A 16804-nucleotide genomic window follows, 5' to 3' on the forward strand; every position below is an offset into this window, starting at 1 on the left:
GTTAGGTGAAGCGAATTTTTAACCTTTCCTTAAAAAAAATAATAATCCTCTCAATCTTTTGGGATGAAGGGTTCGAATCAGAGGCCCCTCCCCGCTCATATCATATATGCAATTGCTTTTAAAAAATGTGAGTGAGGAAATTTTACATGAGAAAATGGAAATTGGGAAGAGAAGACAAGAGAAGTTTGAGAATGGAAGAGAAATAAGTGGAGGAGGGAAGAGAAGAGAGGGGACATAATTATAATTTCAAATTTTTTGAATTAAATAAAATATTGATTTAAGTCAGAAAAATAATTTTGAAAGCTTAGGTCATTTGAACCATGTCGAAAATTTTTTAAGTCAATTTTATCAATTTTCTCTCAACAATAAGGAAATTGACATATATGATCTAAAAACGTTTTCAATTTATTCAAATGAACTACTTTTTTTTTAAGAGGAATTGTCTTCTGTAGGTCAAAATATAAACTATATTTCACAAATTGTCTTTGTTTTCATTATTATAGTATTTGAAATATTGTTTTTGTTTATCCTACATTTGCCTTCAATTAATACTATTTGATTTAATGGGATTTGCGTTTTATTTAAATAATTAGATTTAATATTTACTCAAAAGTTAACATATTTGGTTTCCACATATTCAATATGATGTATTCAAATTTTTAGAATTCATTCTTTAGTGGGCTGCATCTGATTTATTCCTCGAGTTTTCTCCAATCAATAATAATCTATAAATCCTTCCATTTATAACAAAACTCCTCCAATTCTCTATTTTCGTATGTCACAATGTCATCACGATGCGGAGCAGCTTGTGTCATCCCCTAAAGGGCCTCTTTTGAGATAAGAGTTTGGAGTCGTTACTAATCATCCACGAGGTGTGATTGGTCACCTAAAAAATGAAAAATGGTATGCGAAAAACAAATTTTTGTTCGTGAGTCAATTGAGCGTAAGGAACATGTTAGCACCCTATAACACCCGTTTGAAAAAGGTTACCAAATTTTGTCATAAATTATCCTATTATATTTATTTGGTCTAAAAGAACTATTTTTATTTTAAATGTCTCATCTTTTATTAATTCACATCTTAAGATAAAACGTGAATTAACAGCACCAAGGCCATTAAGAAAATTAATCCCCTCGAAAATATTGGAAAGTTATACAAGGGTGGGACTCCTTATTCTCAGCACTAAAGAGAACACTCATCTAATCCCTAAAGTTGGGGAGGGGTGAATTCCATCTAATGAAGTTATGTTCCCAGCTCCCCACTCGGTCTCATCTTCAAAATGGTAGGAATGTTGAGTCGGCGACTTGGGCCACTTTCACCCATACAGATCAAAGGACGAGCCCTCACGGGCAGGAGTCCATAACTCACTCAGGATTGAGAATGAGTTGTTTGGTCATCTTATGAAATAGCAATCTGTTAATCAACGATGTTACATATAAAGATTGTCTATTTCGCGATCCGGTCTTATACAAACTCATTGTATATGATACCCCGACTCGCATGTCTCTACACGAACGACCTGAATCAAGTCGTCTGTAACATTTACAAAGCGGGTCGTATCCACAGAGTTGTCAGGATAAGGTACCAAATACTATAGACCATTTAGGTTATTCTCGGGACATTATCCACTTGTATATCAAGGGTATATCAAATATATACCCAGTATATATACTGTCCTGGTTACATGATAATAACCTTGGATGTTTAGTTTATTGGATTTGGACAATGTAGTGCTATAAATTCAACAACAAATTGATTGAATATGAAACCAAAACTTTATTGAATATAAATTTGTTTTTACATAATTACGAACTACAAATTTAGGATAACACACCCAACAGGAGGTAACTGGTTTATGCGCGAGAGAGGACGAAAGAGTCTTTTTTAGAGAGAGAGATGGTGGGCCATGGTGGGTTTTCCCATAAAGTGGAAAGACTTCTTTCTCCATTTGGTTTCTTCCATCTCCCCTTCAAAGAATTAAACACTCCCTTTATATAGGTAAAAAAAATGTATTTTTAGGAAGTCCAAAACTGAATTTAGAGAAAAAAAATGAGAAGAACTAAACCACATGTATAACACTCGACTAAGAAACTTTCAAAATTGGAAACTTTTTATTAATTAACTTTGATCCACTTAAAAAAACTCACTTTAAAATAAAAAAAACCTTACCATTTAAAGAAATGCTTACTTTTCTATTAAAAAAACAAAATCAATTTATATTTATTTAATGCTTTTAGTTATTTTCCTTTTTTCTTTTTAAAAAAATAATTAAAAAAACATATAAAAACCAATATCAACTTTTTTTTATAAAACATAATAATAAAAAAAAAGAGAATAATAATTTGAGGTAACCAAATATTGTATCTATAGCTTACCCCCTCTGTGTATTCTTAAAAAACTGAAACAGTTAGACAAAGACAAAAAGACAAAGTATTTGGAAGGCGAAAATTTTATTTAAAGGCTGGAAAGATAAGTGACAGACATAGCTTAACGCAAGGCTCGATCTCGATCTTTGATCGAGTTTCATTTAACCTAAGATAAAATAAAATGAGACGGACATGACTTTTACACAGGTTTCGACCTCGATCTTGGATCAGGTTTGATTTAACCGAAGATGAGATAAATGCAACAGACCTGAATTTTTACACAAGTTTCGACCTCAATCTTGAATCAGGTTTGATTTAACCGAAGATGAGATAAAATGCAACAGATCTGGCTTTTTACACAAGCTTCGACCCTGATCTTGGATCAGGTTCAATTTAACCGAAGATGAGATAAAATGTAACGGACTTGGCTTTTACACATGCTTCGACCTCGATCTTTGATTGAGTTCGATTTAACCGAAGATGAGGTACAATGCAACAGATTTGACTTTTACACAGGCTTCGACCTCGATCTTGGATCAGATTAGATTTAACCAAAGATCAAATAAAATGCAATGAACCTGCCTTTTACACAGGCTTCGACCTTGATATTGGATCAAGTTCGATTTAACCGAAAATGAGATAAAATGCAACGGACCTAACTTTAACACAGGCTTCGATCTCGATCTTGGATCGGGTTTGATTTAACCAAAGATAAGATAAGATGTGACAAACCTAGCTTGACACAGGCTTCGACCTCGATCTTGGATCGAGTTTGATTTAACCAAAAAAGATGAAAATGCATTGGACCTACACTTTACGTGGGCTTCGACTTCGATCTTGGATCGAATTAGATTTAACCAGAAAAGATGAAAAATGTGTTGGACCTACGCTTTACGCGGGCTTTGACCTCGATCTTTGATCGGGTTCGATTTAACTAGAAAAGATAAAAATGCACTATACCTGCGGTTTACACAGGCTTCAACCTCGATCTTGGATCATGTTCGATTTAACTAGAAAAGATGAAAATGCAATGGACCAGCGCTTTACGCGGGCTTCGACCTCGATCTTGGATCAGGTTCGATTTAACCAGAAAAGATGAAAATGCACTGGACCTGTGCTTTACGCAGGCTTTGACCTCGATCTTGGATCAGGTTCGATTTAACCATAAAAGATGAAAATACACTAGACTCACACTTTACATGGGCTTCAACCTCGATCTTAGATCGGGTTCGATTTAACCATAAAAGATGAAAAATGACTAGACCTATGCTTTACGCGGGCTTCAACGTTGATATTGGATCGGGTTCAATTTAACTAGAAAAGATGGAAATGCACTAGACCTGCGTTTTACGTGGACTTCGATCTCAATCTCAAATCGGGTTCGATTTTACCAAAAAAGATGACAATGCACTGAACCTGCGCTTTACGCGGGCTTAGACCTCAATCTTATATCGGGTTCGATTTAACCATAAAAGATGAAAAATGATTAGACATGTGCTTTACGGGGGCTTCAACGTTGATTTGGATCGGTTTCAATTTAACCAGAAAAGATGGAAATGCACTGGACCTGCGTTTTATGTGGACTTTTACCTTAATCTTGGATTCGGTTTGATTTAACCAAAAAAGATGACAATGCACTAGACCTGCGCTTTACATAGGATTTGACCTCGATCTTAGATTGGGTTTGATTTAACTAGAAAAGATGAAAATGCACTGGACCTTCGCTTTACGTGGGCTTCGACCTCGATCTCAAATCGGGTTCGATTTAACCAGAAAAGATGAAAATGCACTAGACCTACGCTTTACGCGGGCTTAGACCTCGATCTTAGATCAGGTTCGATTTAACCAAAAAAGATGAAAAATGCACTGGACTTGCAGTTTACGCGGGCTTCAACTTCGATCTTGGATCGGGTCCAATTTAATCGGAAAAGATGAAAATGCACTAGACCTCCGCTTTACGTGGGCTTCGACCTCAATCTTGGATCGGGTTCTGTTTAACCAGAAAATATGAAAATGAGTGGACTTGCACTTTACGCAAGCTTCAACCTCGATCTTGGATCAGGTTCGATTTAACCAAAAAAGATAGAAATGCATTGGACCTGCATTTTACTAGGGCTTCGATCTCGATCTTGGATCGGGTTCAATTTAATAATAAAAAAATTAAAATGCAATTTTTCCAAAAAGGTAAAGTGATTTGATTTATTAGGAAGTTCTTTACCTAAGTGCATGGTTTAGAAATCCTCCTAAACATGCCTAAATACATGAGATGTGCACTTTCATGCAAATGAAAAGTTCCAAAGGTAGTATGCATTACTTATCATGTAAATGAAGTTTACAAGAATGATGTGTGAATTTGTAAATGTGCATTGTCCCTATGTCATGAATTAAGCAAAGATTTTTTTTTATTAACCTTGCAAAGTGAGAATGTAATTGGGAAATGTATAAAACACTCTTCTTTTGTTCCCTTGATTTAACCAATGAATGCATGATATAATGACATGCATGATAAAACTAGATGAATGCAACATGTATGCATGATTTTTATTTTTTATTTATTTATTTTTAACCATGATATGAACATGATTTTTTTTTTTTGAAAAATGGTGGTGCAAGTAATGTCACTTGAGAGAACAAAAAAGTCTAGATTTTTTTTAATAACGTTTTTATTTAAACTTACTTTTAAAATAATGCTGCATTAAATAAGATTAAAGAAAAAAATGCTTATTTTGAAACTCTGCCTTTGGAATTAGTTCCCCACTTGGTCGTCTCTCGAAGAGACGACCGTGCCACTTTTAGTAGTTGGTCGTCTCTCGACCATAAGGACGTGACGCTTTATTGGCGCCACGTCTGATTTTTTTAAAAAAAATCAAGACATGGTCGCCTCTTGAAGGGACAACCATGTGTTGGACCGCATTTCACGGCTGTTTCTTCATGGGATGACTTGGATTCTTAAGAAAATAATAATTATAATTATATATTATATTTAAAAAGTAGAGGTTTATATGTGATACCAATTAGTGGCGCAGTAGATGATGGTACAGTTTTCTTTTTTCCCTTTATGGGTTCGAATCCAGGTTCTTTTCTTTTACTATTAATCAACTTTTTATTTATTATTATTATTATTATTTTAAAAGAATACAACAATACATTATTATTATTATTATATTTCTTTTACTATTAATCAACTTTTTAGTTATTATTGTTATTATTATTTTAAAACAATACAACAATACATTATTATAATTATTATATTTTATATATTATGATTATTTATTATTTATATTTTAATATATTTCAAAAAAATATTATTTTTAATAAATTGCAAATGCATTTCTTTTTTCTTTATATTGTTAATCAACACTTTACTTATAATTATTATATCATTATATTTTATATATTATTTATATTATTTTTAATAAATTGTGTATAAATATAAATATATATATATATATATATATATATATATACATACATATTTATTATAGTTTTTATTGGATTTGTAATCACCTTAATTATTGTATATAATCATCTTTTTAGTTAAAGTCAGCTATGGTGTAGTGAATTTGTACTCACCTTATATTCAAGAATTCTCGTGTTCAAGCTTTGATTGATGTGTTTCTCATTTCTTATTACGTTTTTAATGTTGACCAATTTATTATTATTATCAGATATTTCTTTTAACGAATTGCCTGATTGCAACAGCTTATCGAGACTTGTTACTAGACCAAGAAGAAAAAATCCCCTAGAAGAGAGCTTAAAGAGAGCTGAAGTTTAAGGAAAAGAAACCATAGAAAATCAGTCCTGAACTCTAGAACGAGGGGGATAGATTGAATACTGAAATCGTGTTTCACTACTGAAAGACTAAAATTAGTCGAGAAAAAGAATGCAGGAAGCGGAAATGCCAAAGAGAAGAGCAAAGATTCCCGACCTAGAGCATGTTATTGACTCAACCACAAATCGTTGAATGAAGGTAGCTTGCTTACTCTCAGTCGCTAGTTAGAAGGAAATTTGTTGACTTCATTTATGTCCTTATGCAGTAAAGAAAGCAAGTGAGGCGGGCTAAGCTTCCATTCGAAGTAAGGTAAGAGGATTCGATCTTGCACCATCTTCAACTCTTCTCGGGATCCGGTGTTTTTCAAGTCATCCACTGTGCCACTAATTAGTATCCTAAACAAATGTCTACTTTTTAATATATAATAAATAATAATACTTATTATTTCCTAAAAACCCAATTCGTCCCGTGAAGAAACGACCGTGACCAACAAGAGACGACCATGTTTTGATTTTTTTTAAAAATCAGACGTGGTGCCAATAAAGCTCCACGTTCTTATGGTCGTCTGAGACGACTAACTACTAAAAGTGTCATGACCGTCTCTTCAAGAGACGACCAAGTGGGGGACTACTTCCAAAAGCATTGTTTTTGGAATAAGTTTCAAAAGAAGTATTTTTTCTTTAATTTTATTTAATGTAGCATTATTTTAAAAATAAGTTTAAATAAAAACATTATTTAAAAAAAATCCCAAAAAGTCTTTCCATTATTTTACAAATATATTATCATTTGTCTACTCTCGTCATTTTTATTAGCAAATATTTAGTAAAGAATCAAATGAAAAAAGTATTGTCAACATTGGAGGAAACATGTCAACTATTTTCTTTTTTTTTTCTTTGCTTATGTTTTCTTTTTCTTTTTAATGAATGTCTTCACTTGATAGGAGATATATGCATCAAGGTGATTTCTCAACCATATCAGGTTTGGTTGGGGATGCTTTTTTAGATGTATCTCATGTACAAGTTTAGAGAACCATCAAAGGTAATTTATTAGCATTGTGCATCTCGTTTGATTAAACTGTTTCATAACCTCAGCCTTGTAACTGACAAAAATGTTGAATACAAGAGAACAACTTTTGACATTAGAACTAAGGATAGAAATCATGATTTTTCAACAAAGCTTAATGATGAAGAAAAACGGTGAGCTTCCTTCTTCCTAGAAGAAAGGAAAGAGAAAGATAAGAGTTCAAGGATATCATTTGACAAATATCTTGAACAATAAGAGATTTAATAGTTTCTAAAGATTTGGTATGAATAAGAGTTAAAATGATCCAGTTTCTCTGGATAAACAACCTTGAAAATCAGTTGCATAATTCCCCAAGAGTTAATCTCATATACCTCACTCATTCTTTGAGCTTAGTTGGGGAATTTTAGATGCTCAAAATTTTAGATGTTTAACATCTTCAGATATTCATCTTTGTTTTGTACGAAAATTTATAAGGATGAGAATATTTGGATAGCTATGTTTATTTTTTAGGATTTATTTTTGGAATGTTGTAAATTTATGTAATGTTCAAAAAATGCCCTTACTAATATATTCATATAAATTATATAATAAATTTGTTTTTATTAATTTATATTTTGTTTTTTTTATATAATTTCGTATATATTAATTTTTTTTTTTGTTATTATGTTGAATTCATATCAATATAAGACCTTTTTCAAGAAGAAAAGTTATTAATATTAAATATAAATTTCATTTTAACTTTAATATTTTTTTTGAAAGACAATTATATAATTAATGTTATATGAGATGAAATTTATTTATCATTGTTGGCGGCGAATTTCGGAGAGGTCCACGTGTCCTTCGGGTGAGTGGCTTCTGTAGAACCACAAATTTTGGGCTAATCATAAGCAGCCACGTCATTATCTATTTTATTTTGGTATTAATTATATATTTAACCCTAAATTAAAATTAAAGATAAATTGACAATTGAAATATGTCACATGTCTCTCATTGGGCCCCTGTGTTGAATTTTATTGGTTTAATTGGGTCATATGAGAATTTGACCTGTAATCAATTTGGTTCACAAACTTGGCCCAAAACCCAAATTACCATGAGATCGGATGGATTGATATTTAAATTTAAATAAATTTAAATTAACTTAAAGAGTTGGGTTGGGTCCAAAAATATCCAAGTCAAATATTTTGAAATTAAATTGGGCTCATAACCCGAATAGAGCCCAATCCATGAGTTGAGTCCAAAATCACTCAAGGCCAACAGCCCACCAAACCTGTGGAAACCTCCCTATAAATAGAGGGGATTAGTACATTGATAGCCTATTTAGAGATTATAATTACGTAACTGGATTGAATGTACAAAATTTACACTTTTGTCTTAGAATAGCCTTATGTAAGATGGTACCCATAATCAATTTACCTTTATATCCTTCTTTAATTACACCTAAATATTAATAAATTTATGAAAATTAAAATAGTTTATTTGGTAGGTTAGATTTCAAATCCCTTATTTTATGACCATTCAAACTTTCCAAAAAAAAAATCCCAAAAATCTCTTTTTCTCCCGCCGACAGTTTCAAAAGAAATCATTTCGGTTTATTCTTCGTTTATCCTTTCGGTTTTTCCACTTTTTCTTCTGCAGTTTCTTCTGCCGCCAATTTCTCCTTCTCCGAACAACATTTTTTCCGGCATCTCCTTCGTTCTCGTCGCCGGTAGCAGTCGTAGCAGAGCGTGCAGTCCGTTCTCGTCGTAGCAAACAGTGCAGTCCTTTATGCTAGGGGTGAGCATCGGTCGGTCGGAATCAGTCAAAATCAGACCTTGTTGGTTTCGATCGGTCGGGAATTTTTTTTTACCCTTTTGTACAAACCGACTGTTTAACTGACTATTCGGTCGGTCGATTTTGTCGGTTTGGACTAAATACTAAACTCGAAAAGGAGATGGAAAATGAGTGTTGGGGACTCAAACACAGTGATTTGAAGAGGGAAGAACGGGAGAAACAGACAAATGAAGAAAGAGAAGAAAGGGAAGAGCGGAAGAAGATGGAGGAAGAAAGAGAAGAAATGTGGAGAGAGAACGAAAATGAGAAATGGAAAAGAGAAGAGTGGGAGGAAGAAAAGAAAGAGAGAGAAATTGAAAAGGGGATACAAAGAAATGGCTACTAGTGTGCCATGTCGGTGGGAAGAAAAATGGGTAAAAAGAAAAAAAGAAATAATTAAAAGAATCACGTGAATCATGTGGAGCAATTTTGTTTTTTTTTTCTTTAATTTTATTTCACACTTTAACTAACGTGGCTAGTCATCAGCCACTCTTTTTTTTTTTCCTTTTCAATATTCTTTCTTTTGAATTTATTTTTCCCTTTCTTTTCTCCCCTTCTTTTTTTCATCCCAATTTCTCTCCCTCGTTTTTGTTCTCTTTGCTTTCACCACCATTCTTTTTCCATTCATTTTTCTTCGATTCTTGAGCTTTCTTGGGTGTAATACTGGAATATGTTTTTCTTTTTTTTAAAAAAAAATAAGTCGGTCGGTCGGTTCCTATGATATTGGAAGAGCCGACCAACCGACTGGTCGGTTTTTTATAGGGAAAAACTGACACCGATCGACTCATTCTATAAACCGACCGACCGACTCGGTTCGGTCGGTTTTAGTCGGTCGGATCGATTTTTCGGCTTGGTTTGATCACCCCTGCTTTATTCCATTCTCGTCGACGGCCTCCCCTCAAAGTCGAGGTTTGTTTGGTCTTGTATTTTGGTTAATCTATTCATAAATAATCTAGGATTCGCAATGGTATATTTTACATACCCATAAATGGATTTTTGATTTTGTGTGTTATTTTGAACAATATTTTTTTCCCTCGATTTTTTATACTGTTCAACCATTTTCGAAACACACTTTAAGATGACACCACTCCTTCAGATAAACTATTTTGCTACTAATTAAGCTCATTCCTATTGAGTTATATATCGATCTTGGTTTTGAACAATGCTCCCTTTCAGTAGTATATCACATTTATATTAGATTAAAATCAAATGAAAATCAAAATGTAGGGTTTTTTTTACCATATATCAAGTTGACCTTAAATTTTAATTTCAAAGATTTAGAATCATTTTATTTCCATTTCCATATGAAATCATTTTCTATCCATTTAGATGCCAAACCAAGGGAAAATTGACAGATTTGACCCAAAATAGTCCTTAATTTGCTCAAACTACCTAAAATCTAATTTTTAACTTTTCTGACCCAATTTACTTTTTCTTACAGTTTAGAGAGTGTGTAAAGATGGACATGCCCTTCACTTTTGACAGAAGAAAGGACGAGTACCGCTTAAAGTTAATTAATTCACAACCGGGGTTGAAATGCTACACGGTCGGGATTTAATTTCCTTACAACCGATGTATTTATTTCCCCCACCAAATTGTTGTACTTTCATTAAACACATTCTGTACTTTTATTAAACACATTCTCCTACATTCGAACTGATATCAGAGAAAAAAAGACCTTCCTTTTTCAGTTCTTATTGTCCTTATTCACATGTTGCACGTTTTTTTTTAAGAAGTCCCACATCTTTTGCAACATTTTTAACACCTTCAACACTTGAAAGAAAGCTATTTTTTCATTTTCGATAGGTTCAACGAGATTAGTTTTTTATTTGTTCAGAGTATTATTTTTTATGCATTATGAAGGTTAATGTTACGAAAAATGAAGAAACTTTTATATAATGGTTGATTCCCTGGCTTGGTTATACGATTCACGGTCGTGGTTATACGATTCCAGGCCGTGGTTATACAATTCCCGGTCATGGTTGTGAGATAATCACTCCAGCTCATGGTTGGAAGTTACCTCGACCGTGAATGTAAATTAATTTTTTTATATGTTAACTCGGCTGTTTGTATTATTGGACTGGATTTGCAAAGTTGATGTAACTAATTGTTGTGTGATGTAAATTTATTTAGAATGCGTCGAATATTTGTGATATACTGTGACAAGTGGAATAAGGCTGGTACGATGTACATAGGTGGCGTTATGAGTGGTCTTGAAGTTGATGAAATGATAACATTTACCAACCTAGTAAGTGATCTGCACAGGCTTACTAGAATTGATCCTGACCAATTTGACATTGTGATACAGTGTGTATATAGACTTTGTTTTCAACACGAAGTCCCAAACTACCACATATTTGATGATGCCAGTTGGAGATTTTACTTGAATGACCCTCCAGGTCCTCCTCAGGTGCCCTTGTATATAACTGTCCTGCCGAAAACAACATATGTTAGTGGTAGCAACCGAGGAAATATTTTTTTGGAAACGCAGACATCGTCTTCATTCCCATACTACCCAAGTCAGGCTGATCCTTGTTTTTACCCGTCACATTCTATTCACTCTCCCTTGGATGATGCTTGTCCCCCCTTATTTGTCCCACGTATTACACTGCTGACCAATAACATTGTCCCATATAATCAAGGCAATGACGAATCACCATATTATGGGGAATTGTACGATAATGATGTTGAGTATGACATGCAGAGCGTCGATGAGTACGATTATGACGAGAATCAAATTGAGGATGGGGTTGATGACGGGGATGTTGGAATGGACTTGCATAACGATGGTGGGAATGAGTATCACAACGAACCAGGATGTCATCGCAAAACATTTTGAGAATGAAGGTCAACCTGTAAATGAGTCGCATCCAGTGAGTGTCAACGCACCTGAGCCCACATTTGAAGGATTAGTTTCTCGTCCAATGTAGAATGTCATAACTGGTGATGTGGCTAAGTCTATAGGTGAGATGCTGTTAAGGGTGTTTTCCGTTTGAATGAAGAACTACGCTTTATACTGTCTGTGTTGGTTATGAAGCTTAATTTTGAATTTAAGGTAAAAAATCGATGAATACATTGTACACCGTCGGATGTATGGAGGAAGGTTGCAAATGGGGTCTGCGTGGAAAGAGCATTCGTGGTGGTGACTCATTCATCATTTCAAAGTTTGCTGTATCAGAGAGTTCTCCAGTTGTATCCGCCCAGTGTTAGTGATAGATGGTGCACATCTAAAGGGTAAATATAGAGGTATTATCCTTATTGCTTCTTATGTTGACGGTAACAACCAAATCTATCCTCTTGCGTTCTGCAAATGGTGAAACGTTGTATTGGAGAGGTTGATGGGTTATTATTTGTATCTGACTGGCACGTGACCATTACAAAATCCATTAGGGAGATTTTTCCGAACGTGTCCCACGGAATGTGCATGCAGCACTTGTCCACAAATTTAAAGGACATGTTCAAGAACGATGTTATTCAAGAAAATTTCATTCTAAAAATCAGAGTTCAGGTACTATTTCTCCCAACTTGCAGGATTTCCAGAGGTCCAAAGGTACTAGGAAGGAATCGATTTTGATAAATAGACACGTGCATTTCAACCGGGATTGAGGTACCACCAAATGACATCCGACGTTGCGGAATCCACGAATGCAGTCCTTGTACACGCACGTGCATTGCTAGTAACCGCACTTCTTGAACTCTATCACACCCATTGACCACCATGAGTTGGAGGTGAGCGATGGACTAAAAAGGGTGCGTGTGAATTTAAATACAAGAACCTGTGGATGTAAACAGTTTGACTACTTTCAGTTCTCATGCTCCCATGCTATTGCAGCAACAACCCTTCGGAACGTGAACAAGTTACACTATGCTCACCTGCATATAGTCTCCAAACTCTAATTACTGCATATGCTGAACCTGTGTACCCCAGACGATGTAGACGACTGGATTTTACCTAAGGACTTTGTGGAGTTCAAAGGGAGCCACCCAAACTTGTAAAACGTGTTGGCCGACGCCAAACTGTACGAATATCGTCCTCTAGGGAGACTCGCCAAGTCCACAAATTTGGTCGATGTGGCAACATGGGACACAATAGAAAAACGTGCCGCCAGCCACTTAGAACTACTGGACCAGACGTCGATTGTGGGTAAAACGTTGTACTCCACTTATAACTATAAACGTGTTTTATTTGCTTATTCAGTACTTTAGTCATTCAATATTCAGTAAAAATTGTTATGACTGTCTATGATAGAAAATGCTTTCTGGAATATTTCACAGACGTCAATGGACGAATTCATGATCGGGATTCCTCTTATAGCTAAAATTTTGGAAATTTTCCCGACCGTGAATTGTGTCACACACGGCCGAGATTTATCTAAGCATGAATTGGTAAGTGTCAATGGACGAATTCAGGTGCTTTCTGTAAAATTTCACGGCCGGGAGTTTAATATATTTCAACCATGAATTGGTCTTAGACTATCCCAAATACTTAGTGTCACTAATTTCAATTCACCCGTATTAAAACATGTATCCTAATCACAAATATGTGTTAGTTTGAAGTCTCAAACTACCATTAAGCAGTCAACACTATCATTCATCAAACATGTTAAGAGATTAAAACATCAGCGTTCGAACTTACCAAATAAAACGCGCTAATTAGGTAAGTTACAACACCAAAACATCAGAATATGGATTTTTTTCGCCCATATCTGTACCGGGAACTGCTACCTAAAGAATAACATCCTATCCTGTGTCAAGGTATCTAATCTAGAATCCATCATATCGTATTCAAAGTAAAGGGATGTGAATCCCGGAGCGGAAGCAGATTTTCGTTGGTGATTTTCGGGATATAAAATCGAATTTCAAAAAATGAAAATACAGAGGAAACTCAAACCTTTGAAGAACTTTTCTTCAGTGAATTCCCCTCAAACACCACCACCGGATCTTCCTCGCTATCCTCTTGGGTCTCGGGATCGTGCTTGTGGTAGCACCTTGATAGAAGAGAGGGAGAGATCGAGAGAATTTTTTAGAGAGATCTGGGAGTTTTTCTTTTCTCATCATTATGTTCTGTTTTCTTCAACCATTGAAGAAGAAGCACAATGACGTGGGGTATCTCCCCACGTCACAGCAACCCCTCACTCCCCTGCAATTTTGCAGGTGGGTTAATATAATAATAATAATATTAATATTAATATATATATAATATATAATAATAATTAAAATATATATATAATAATTAATAATATATATATAATTAATTAAGCAAATTAATTAATATAATTAATTATTAATCCAATTAATAATTAATAAATATATATATACATAAATAATTAACACTTAATTATTTATTATAAAATTAGAATCATATTCTAAAACATTTCTCTCGTATAACCTATAGTTTTAATGTACATCTTATGCACATTATTTTTAACCTACAGTTTTAATATGAATCTCATTCATATTAATTTTATTTGAATCTCATTCAAATAATATCTCTCATAATATATAGTTTTAATTTACAATTAACTATATATATTATAATGTATCAATATACATATAATCCCTTAAGTAATTTGAACAATTCAAATTCTTCCAAAAAATTTGATCCTCGTTTTACCCATTATGAGCTAGCTAGGGGACCTAATGGACCTACAGATCCGAAGCTCCAACGATGCAAGATTAATCGGTCAAACTCATTGACCGAGTTAATCTAGATTCGTTAACTACGGGTCATTCCACTAAAGACCCGCAGTTGCACTCTTCTCACTGCAGAATGTTTTCGTGTCCATGGATATACGACCATTAATGACGAGTCAATCCTTCACGAGTGTTCGTAACTCAAGTTGGGTCAAATTACCATTTTACCCCTGAGTTACATCTTACTTCTTAAACACTACTGCTCCTCTAATGAACAACCCGGTTATGGTCCAACCAATAACCGGAAGTCCCTCTCGGCCAATGAGAGGGTGGGGCCCCTTGTTCAAATCCCGGAGTCAGCATTTAAGGGAACACCCACCTACTTCCCTAAAGTCGGGGAGGAGTGAATTCCATCTTGTGAAGTTATGTTCCCAGCTCCCCACTCGGTCTCGTCCCCAAAATGGTAGGAATGTTGAGTCGACGACTCGGGCCACTCTCACCCATACAGATCAAAGAACGAGTCTTCACGGGCAGGAGTCCATAACTCACTCAGGATTGAGAATGAGTTGTCTGGTCATCCTAAGAAATGGCAATCTATTAGTTAACGGTGTTACATCTAAAGATTGCCTATTTCGCGGTCCGGTCTTATACAAACTCATTGTATAGGATACCCCCACTCGCATGTCTCCACACGAACGACCTGGATCGAGTCGTCTGTAACCTTTACAGAGCGGGCCGTATCCATAGTGTTGTCAGGATAAGGTACCCAGCCTTATCCATATACTATAGACCCTTTAGGTTATTCACGGGACATTATCCATTCATATATCAGGGGTATATCAAATATATACCCCGTATATCAACTATATACCCAGTATATATACTGTCCCGATTACATCATAAATAACCTTGGATGTTTAGTTTATTGGATTTTAGACAATGCAAAGCTATGATTCAACAACAAATTTATTGAATAAAACTTTATTAAATAGACATTTGTTTTTACAAAATACAAACTACGAGTTTAGGGCAACACACCCAACACAAAGAACTTTACACAAAATATACCACAGTCTCCATCTCCCTCCTACTGTTGTGCGGATGAAACTTTACGTATGCGCCATGGTGTGATTGGGATCTCAGGCCTCTTTAACCGAACACCCGCCCTGCAAAGAAGAGCCGGTTTGATCGTCCGCATCGGCTTCAACTCATATTCCAAATTCGGCAACGGTGTCATGGCCATGAATGAGTCCCATGGGAAATCGTATAGACTATACGTCTTTCTCAATCCCTCATCTTTCGCCTTTCTGACTAGGGCTCGCTTAAGACTTTTTATGGTCTTCTTGAAAGTCATCCCACCCCAATCGTAGTTACAACATACTTCTAAGTCGTCAACAACACCTAATAGGCTCGTGTCGAATTTCAGAGTCCTCTCCCTACCAAACAACACGAGCTCCACAAAAAATACCATTGACACCTTCACCGCATCCAAGTCATTTTCAAACTGCAACTGCATGTACTTCGTCTTCAGCTCACTTAGTAAAATGTCAACTTTGTCATCGAAGTACAACATCCTAAGCCTAACGGGGTAAGTGTTCTTGTGAATTGGCTGCCTACTATACTTTAGGCCCGTGATTAGTTGAAATTCGCTCAACCCAAAGGATACCCTATTACCAAGCACATCCATGGTAATAACATCGTGTCTACTATCGTCCACTTCCCTAATCAATAGATTGTGTATAAGTGGCCCGTTAAGTACAAGGTCCACATCTAGAAAATGACAAAAAATGATCTTCCTAAACATACTAAGTTGTCTACGTGTTAGTTTACTTTTAATCGACTTCACCGTACTCCCTAAGTGGGATAGGCAGGTCAGATTGGCAGAGCGATAACTAGAAGATGGGATCTTAGGTACCATTGCCATCCTATAAACTTGAGAAACAGTAAGAATACATACATATAAGCTAACTACAAATACATATGGCACACAAAACAGCAAAGAACATAAAACATATGCATCAAACTGTTTAAATTCTCAGTCCAACCACGGCCGTTATCAGGTTCGAATTACAGGTCCAACCATGACAATCTTCAAGGGAATTGCAATTCTGTGAAAATTCAAGGTCACGTTCACGGCCATGGTCCTGATCGTGAATTGTGACAGAATTGCAATTCCCGTTGAGCCTCGGTCAGGATTGTC

At 35.2% G+C, this 16804-nt stretch overlaps 1 pseudogene; it reads left to right on the forward strand.

The window, feature by feature from the left end:
* Positions 1 to 8907, forward strand: part of LOC148209798 (uncharacterized) — a 29133-nt pseudogene extending 20226 nt beyond the window's left edge.
* Positions 8908 to 16804: the final 7897 nt, after the last annotated feature.

This window comes from Momordica charantia (assembly GCF_013281855.1).
Source record: "Momordica charantia cultivar OHB3-1 chromosome 8 unlocalized genomic scaffold, Mcharantia_2.0 BLBB01000008.1, whole genome shotgun sequence".
NCBI classification, from domain to species: Eukaryota; Viridiplantae; Streptophyta; class Magnoliopsida; order Cucurbitales; family Cucurbitaceae; genus Momordica; species Momordica charantia.